General features: G+C 34.2%; 1 protein-coding gene across 5 annotated transcripts in view; it reads left to right on the top strand.

Moving 5' to 3' along the window:
* The window catches only part of Gria2 (glutamate receptor, ionotropic, AMPA 2), a 138,476-nt gene that overhangs the window by 124,150 nt on the left and 6,756 nt on the right, over positions 1 to 7,570 (top strand). The gene's annotated exons all lie outside the window — the stretch shown is intronic.

Below are 7,570 nucleotides of genomic sequence, written 5' to 3'. Positions count from 1 at the left end.
ATAGTGAATATTCATCTTAGGGAGTTGCTACATGTATGTAACACATTTTAAATCATTTTATTTTCCCTTCCCTTTCCTTCCTACCCTCTCCCTAAATCTCAAGATTTACTTCACACTTGCAAAAGATTTGTCTGCCTGTCCTCATTTTGGACTCCTTGGTTTCTTTTTTGTAAACCCCAAAGACTGGAACACTTTTTATGTTACCTACTCTGAGTTCCAAGTTTTTTATGAAATGGCTTTGTTTTACTTCATAATTTTATTTATTTGTTTGTTTGTTACTTAATTAACACCTGTCTGCAGTACATAATGATTATGCTCACTGTAGGAGGTTGGTACATGTATGCAACACATTTCAGTTTCCTGCGTTTTTCCCCTCCCTGTACTCCTTTTTATTTTTCCAACGTCAGATTCTTTTATTTATAAGACCTTGTAAAGCAAATTATTGTATGTACACATTGAAAACCAGAGGAGTAGTCCAAAGAACATATAAAACATGTAGAAGAATTGTACTAAGTCAAGGTACGGTTTTAGATTCATTGACTTCACTGGATTACAGCACCATTTTTTCCCTCTTTTTTCCTCTTACCTGTCTTTTATTTCATGCTATATTGTTTTACATATAAGGGGAACAGTGTGAATGAGTTTATTTTAAAACCAAAACAACTTTTATTTTAGAATCAAAAATTTGTAAGATAGAAGAAACGCAGTCCTCGTTCTTGGACTTCTTTGTTTCTTCTTTGTAACCCCCAAATACTGAAACACTACTCTGGAACCTACCCGTGGGACATGAAGAGGTATTTGCTAAGACAGTAGCAGCTAGTTACAGAGAAGAGTGCAAAATAGTGGACCCGTGTGTCCGTCTCCTGAAAAAGCTGCGATGTCCTGAAAACTGTTACATTTATTTCAAAAAAAGAATGTCACAGCCTAACAGTTTACTGTTAAATTAGTACAGTTAAATTAGCCAATATCATCAGCTTTTTTCGTAATTATTGATTTCGGCCTGGGGCTATAGCTCAACGGCGCAAGTACCTGCCCAGCAAGCTCAAGGTCCTGTGTTCAATCCCTGGTACTGCCCCCCACCCCGCAAAAGTGTCTGAATCATAATTGCTGATTCCATTTGCTTACACACACAAAAACACACACACAGTGCCGTACCCCTACATATATGCTGTTGGGCTTGGATCAAGACTTTCAAGTGAGGTATCATTGAGGCTACTTGCCTCACATTGCAAAAAATTTCTGTCTACTACATGAAGACTTCTGATGACCTCATGTTTCAACACAAGGACTCAATTACAAACTAACCCCAGGTTTTGTTCGTATTATGCATGTATTTTTGCATTTATTGAGTTCACCATGCAGGCTATTCTTGACTATCCCTTATGAATCTTAGCTTACTACCACTTTTCTGAATATTTACTTTAACTCTATTTTTACAAATTCTATTGTAGGTTTTGGAAAGTTCTTATAAAATTAAGTCTATTTTCATTTATTGGTCCTCATTCTGACTTAAGTACTATAACTGTTTTCGTTTTCACATGGTATGTATACCAAATGTATGAAGGAAACTACCACCTCTTTCTTACACTTTTCTCAGCACTAGACACAGAATTCTAAATTCTCTCAGGCATTCTTTAATAAGTTTTCAAAGTCTTTACTACAGTTTCCATACCTGAAGAGTGTAGGTTCTTAATTTTCTTAATGTAGGTGCATAATTTTTTATAGTTATCCGGATCTAGAATGTGGTTTGATCTACTCACTGTACTTACAGAGGATGTAGAGCAGATTTGGAAAAATCAGATTTCAGACCAGTTTAAACCTCAGACACTTAGGTTTCAAGCAGCACAGTCTGCATAAAAAAAGTTTCTGTCTAAAGTATGTGTTCTCCAGTGACCGCACCCTCACAGACCTTGTTACCCCGTCCCCTTTTTCCTTGCTCAGCTACCTTTTCCTGCGGAGCTCTCTAAGGGTTTTGCAATTTAAATGATGCTGTCTAGACAATAATTCCGTCAAAATCTTCAAATTTATTAGTGTTCATGACAACTGGATTGAATGAATATCTTGCCCTATATTTGCGGGCAGCTGAAAACCCGGGAGATTGAAATATGGATTGTGGTAAGCCTCGTGTCTTCTGTCCTGTGATGTGAGTGGATCGAGGCCCCGTTCATCCACGCTGAATGTCACCTTGGCTTTTGGCTTACCAGTGCAAGCTCATATGATTAAAAATTGTTCTTTTAATCTACTATAATAATAATTTAGAATTTGAAATATTTGCCGTTTATGGCTTAAAGTAAAATACTGGGCACAGTGAGTGTATATAAGCAGTAGTATAAGCGTACTTGTTCAGGTCAGCATTTGCATATTACTAAGCGGTAACAAAGCTCTTTGAATATGATAAGTATTTTTCTAATAATCCCACCTAACTCTGCTAACTCTTAACTGTCCGTCAAATCCACAAGAATGAGACATGTCATTGTATACATGGATGATCCCGAAGCTCTTGTGTGTTCCCAGTGCACCTTGAATCAGCCAACTGAGGAACCCTATGGAAATGGAACCTGAGGTCAAGAGGAATAGCTTCCTTTCCCTTTACACTGTCGATTCACATATATACATGTGTGCACCTGTGCATGGCTAGTACGTGAAATACAATTAGTAAGACATTGCAGTAATGATATCAGTTATCATTCATAAGGAAATAAAAACAAGTGGAAATATCATTTGCATTTTAAACTTTAAAGACATTGTTTTCCAAGCTGAAAACTATGAAAATACTATGTGTAATTGCATTACTAGTGTATGGATTAATTTAACTGAATATTTTTCATATTGAAGAATAATTTTACAATGCCCAAATGAGCTCAATACCTAATTTTTACTCCAAGCTGATTAAAATGTTGTTAAAATATAATTTATTCAAGTCTGATTAGTTATCAGCAAAGTATTCAGAAACGTGTAACTGGATTTCTCTAAAGTTGAGAATATTAACACTATCCTAATAAACTAAAATTTTCTTTTTAACAGAACATTATCTAAACACTGTGCTAAATTGAATATTTTATGGCTTGCTGTGTGTATTTATGTACTGAGGATGTGGATATTTGGTCTCATTTCTACTTGGCTTCCTTAACAAATAATGCTGATTGAGACAAGTTGCTTAATCTTTGTGAAGACTTGGAATGCACATGAGTTTTTAAAGGTGTGCTTTAGGGATAATAATTTGAAAACCTTAAGCTGTTAGAAGTACTTATAGTCTTTAATAAACACCATTTTAATTTTTAAGAAATTGAATCATTTCACTGGCAGAAATATAGTTTAATCTGCATGTCATATTTGATTATTGCTTTTATTTAAAATGAAAGATTACATAGAAACATCTTCGTGAAACAAACCATTCCACACTTTTGTAAAATATTTAACATTTTATTAATATGTAGCTTATAAAAATTTAATAAAAAAGAAATATAAATATATGTTTATGTTACCTCACACCTCTGACATTTATGATCCCAAAAATGTTTCCACTTAGTTGATTTATGACTCCATGGAACTGAGAGTTTAAATATTTTAATACAAAGCTTTTAATACAAAAATTACAGTTTTCAATATCCAAGTTTAATAAGACTTGATGACCAAAGAAGTATCTAAGGAAATATCCTGAAAATTTACTGGATTACCCTAGAAGTCTAATTTTTTTTTTTTTTTTTTTGTCTCTTTGAGACAGGGTCTCACTATGCAGTTCAGGCTGGTCTTGAACTCACTTTGCAGCCCAAGCTGGCCTTGAACTCACAATGAACCTCCTGCCTCAGGCTCCCAAGTGCTGAGATTACAGATGTGCACTACCACTCCCAGCTTACCATTATTTGTAACAGCACCTCCCATCGTGACAGTGCATTTCTTGTGTCCTATTAAATTATAATTTCCCATATTACCAACCAGTAGTCAGATAAAATCAAGTGAATCAATATGTAAAGTTGCACGTTCTTTTCCTAATTATGTTATATACGATGAAAAGTGTTCAATATTCCAAAATCTCTTTGGATTAAGCGAAAGTAATATGTACTTTTAAATCTTTGTCTTTCAATATTGGGCAGACCTACGTGTATTAAATGTGAATAATACTTAAAGGTAAAATAATAAGTACAACTCATTTTGCAAAACTGTTACAAAACATGTTATAGTACAGGAAAGGCGTTTGAGTAGCCTTAGCACACAGGAATGGTCTGGAGTTAGGAAATAAGGGAAGGAAACAACAAGATGCTTGGAGAATTCAAGAGTAGACATGAGAAAGAGCTGAGATTCTAAGGATCAAAACAGGAAAAGATAAAAAAAGGGTTTTGCTCAACAGTGCTAGATAGAACCCACTTCTTAAAACATGTATGAACGTGCGCACACTGTCAGTTTGTCTAGAGATGTGTTGAGCAAAAAGCTAATGCTTTGCACTGTACTCTTGAAAGTGGCTAACATGGTATAAACTCTGTCACGTCTTTTTGTTTTTATTTTGAGACAGGGTTTTGCTAAGTGCTTAAATTGTTCAGGCTGGTCTTAAACTTGATCTCCATCTACCCACGGCACTGATTAGAGGCACTGGTTAACATGCTCCGCTAGGTCATGCATGTTTTAATGATAATTATAAAAGTATTGTGGAATGTTGAAAACAGCAGCATAGATTCCTTCTGCATTACATCATACTCTTGTCTGAAAAAAAAAACAGCCTCATATGAAGGTGATAGAAAAGAGTACGGTTTATTTAAGAAATCGGAGCTATTTGCATACATTTCCTCTTCAACTATGCAAAAAATGTGCTCCAATTAGACATTGCCTGAGAAGGTAGTGAGCCTTGCTGCCTCCCAATCATCTTCTAAGTCTGCACAAAGGGGCCATTTAAGGTAATCTGATCAGTATTTGATTTGCATTTCTAGACAACTGCTTAAATTTTCATTGCGTGCTTTTGATGTCGACTACTGTACACACAGAACATGAATCCCTAGAATCCAGAATGTTAACAAGGAATCCTACTTGTAATACATTATTTTAGTAGACTACGTGAGATTTCTTTAACTTAGGAAAAAAAACCTTCATTTTTTCAGAGGTTAAGAGATTTTAGGGTACCCTCTCCAGGGTACCTCATAGCTCATTAACTAACAGATTAGGACAAACTAAACATTATCACTGAAACGCACTGGACAAACAAGTAACTACAATCTAACATGTAGGTTTTTATGGTAAGCAAAGGGGAGAGCTTTGCTTTCTTTTTGGGTGCTTTTCTTCTGGGTAATTTTTTGATCTCTGTGGTTCTGGAGATAACCAAAATTTTGCTATCACTTAATTTTCTACTTAGTACAGACTAACAATTATTCTGATATTGTCGATAGGAATTAAACATAAAGTCTTTGAACTAAATTTAGGAGAAATATAGTCATATTCTTCCTGTTCTTTGGTAAAGTTGTTATGATAGTCAAAGCAATCCACCTATTGCCCTAGTGAACACAGATTTCAGCATAATAGTAGCAGACTGTTCATGGACTATGCCAGTTGTATACCTTTAACCAAAGCCACTCAAGCAGTAGTTGTTGAACCGATATGAAAATATCACATTAACTTTGTTAAAGAAATGAACAGTAAATTAATAATTAATAATTAACAATTAACAAACAAGACAAATTTGGGAAGAATATGTACATCACAAAAATTTATTCTTTAAAAAACTACCTTTTAGATTAATGCAGTATCAGCAATGGGTATATTAAGATCTTATGTTACATATTTTATAGTTTTTATTATTCCACCACTGCATGGTAAAACCCTAGTCAGTGTAGACAAATATACCATAATACCTGTGAAGTCCTACCGTAAAGTGATTTAATTTAACAGAATCTGTAGTTCTAAGTGAAACAATTGGTATTTTCCAAATGATCCAAAACTACATAGAGATCAAGTAGCTCAGTCAAAACAGTATAGCCATATATATTTATTCTATATTTTATTTTAAAGCCCTTTAATTCTTAGAAATACTGTCTCAAAATAACAACCACAAAAGGGCTCAGGAATGTATATAGATCAGTGCAAATATTTCATATTTGATAAATTCTTAAATTGAACAGGATAAGTTTTATTAATTAAACAGAAAACTTCACTTTATTTTCTCAAAACCATCGACATTTAAGAACCATTGTATATATTTTAATGCTTCTAAATTGATATTTCAAATGTAGACTAATTTACATGTTTAATGGATGATTTGTTAATTACATAATTTCATTCTGAATTTTTTTATTAACTTAAAATTCTATTCCAGAACAGTCTGACATCAGGTTTTTGTGAAAATTCAAATTTCAAAAAGGAGTGTAATAAGAGTGCACATTGTTTAATCAAAGCCAAATACTGTAGCTTCTTGAAATTTGGTAGAGATGAGAAGGATTATAAGAGAGAAAAGAAACAAGAGCTTCTGCATCAGGCAAAAACCATCAAAGAAAAATGGTCTTTTCCCCTAACAAATCTCTAAATGTTCGAATAGGATACACTCATTATGAAGCTACTATGTTCATAATATTGTGCCAATGCAATGAAAGCATAAAGGTAAATCTTTTTAGTTGAGCTCCTGGTGGAACTCTCCACCATATAGAGATGTGTCAAAACAGAGAGGAAAGCTGATTCATCAGGTACCAAATTTTCTAATATCTCAAGAAGAGGTATTGTACAGTAATAGAAACAGGTTGAAGAGTGGTTGAGAGAAATGATTAGATGATAGAAACAGTATGAAGAAAGAAAGGGTGTTGATACGTAGGTAGGGTGGATGTATCCTATGGTGTCTCACTGGATAGACCACGAAGCTGAAATGGTCCAGCAGCCTTCCTCAATATAGCTATCTCTATTCAGATAGTGACAGTATGGGGTGGGCAACAGATCTTTACTCCCTCTTGCTGTGATGTGAATTACAATCCTCAGTGACACCTGCCTACAGGTGCTCTATTCCACTGGGTTTTCATGAAAATAAAATGCTTTCATATGTACAGGTGCATGAAAGACTTGGGCAACATTCTGAACAGATCTGTATGTACATCATACATCTGCTTATGGCGAATGAATGCTTTCTCTAAGATAAAAGTTATAATTTTTAAATTCTTTGGAATAAAAAGCAAAAGAAAAGCCTTCTCAACAAATCACATGGGTTTTCATAATCAGTTTTTTATTTCAATTTTTCATTCCAGGCTTCAGGTATTAGAATAACAAAAGGGGTTATTCAAAGTCACCTTCCCAAAAGGGATTGAATTCATTTGAGGAAACTGTGCATAGAAAAATAAGCAGACATTCAAATGCTTTGAGCTTCCAACTCCACACTCAGCATCTTTTAGCTGGGAGCTCGCAGTACTAATTGATTTTCTTGATGTCTATCTTTGCTTTTGAGTCAATTAAGTTTTAAGATAAATATGCCTTGAATAATACTGTTTCAATTAGGCCTTCCTTCCTCTTCCTTGCCTCTGTGTTGTGAATAAGAATGTCTATGTCCTGAAATAAATAGTATTTTCATGTCTAAATATTCAAAAGGAAAACTTAAATGGCCAAATAT

The sequence above is a fragment of the Chinchilla lanigera genome, unplaced genomic scaffold, assembly GCF_000276665.1.
Source record: "Chinchilla lanigera isolate Chin_1 unplaced genomic scaffold, ChiLan1.0 scaffold00070, whole genome shotgun sequence".
NCBI classification, from domain to species: domain Eukaryota; kingdom Metazoa; phylum Chordata; class Mammalia; order Rodentia; family Chinchillidae; genus Chinchilla; species Chinchilla lanigera.
The sequence above is the reverse complement of the archived record's forward strand: the minus strand, read 5'-3'. Positions and strand labels throughout refer to the sequence as shown.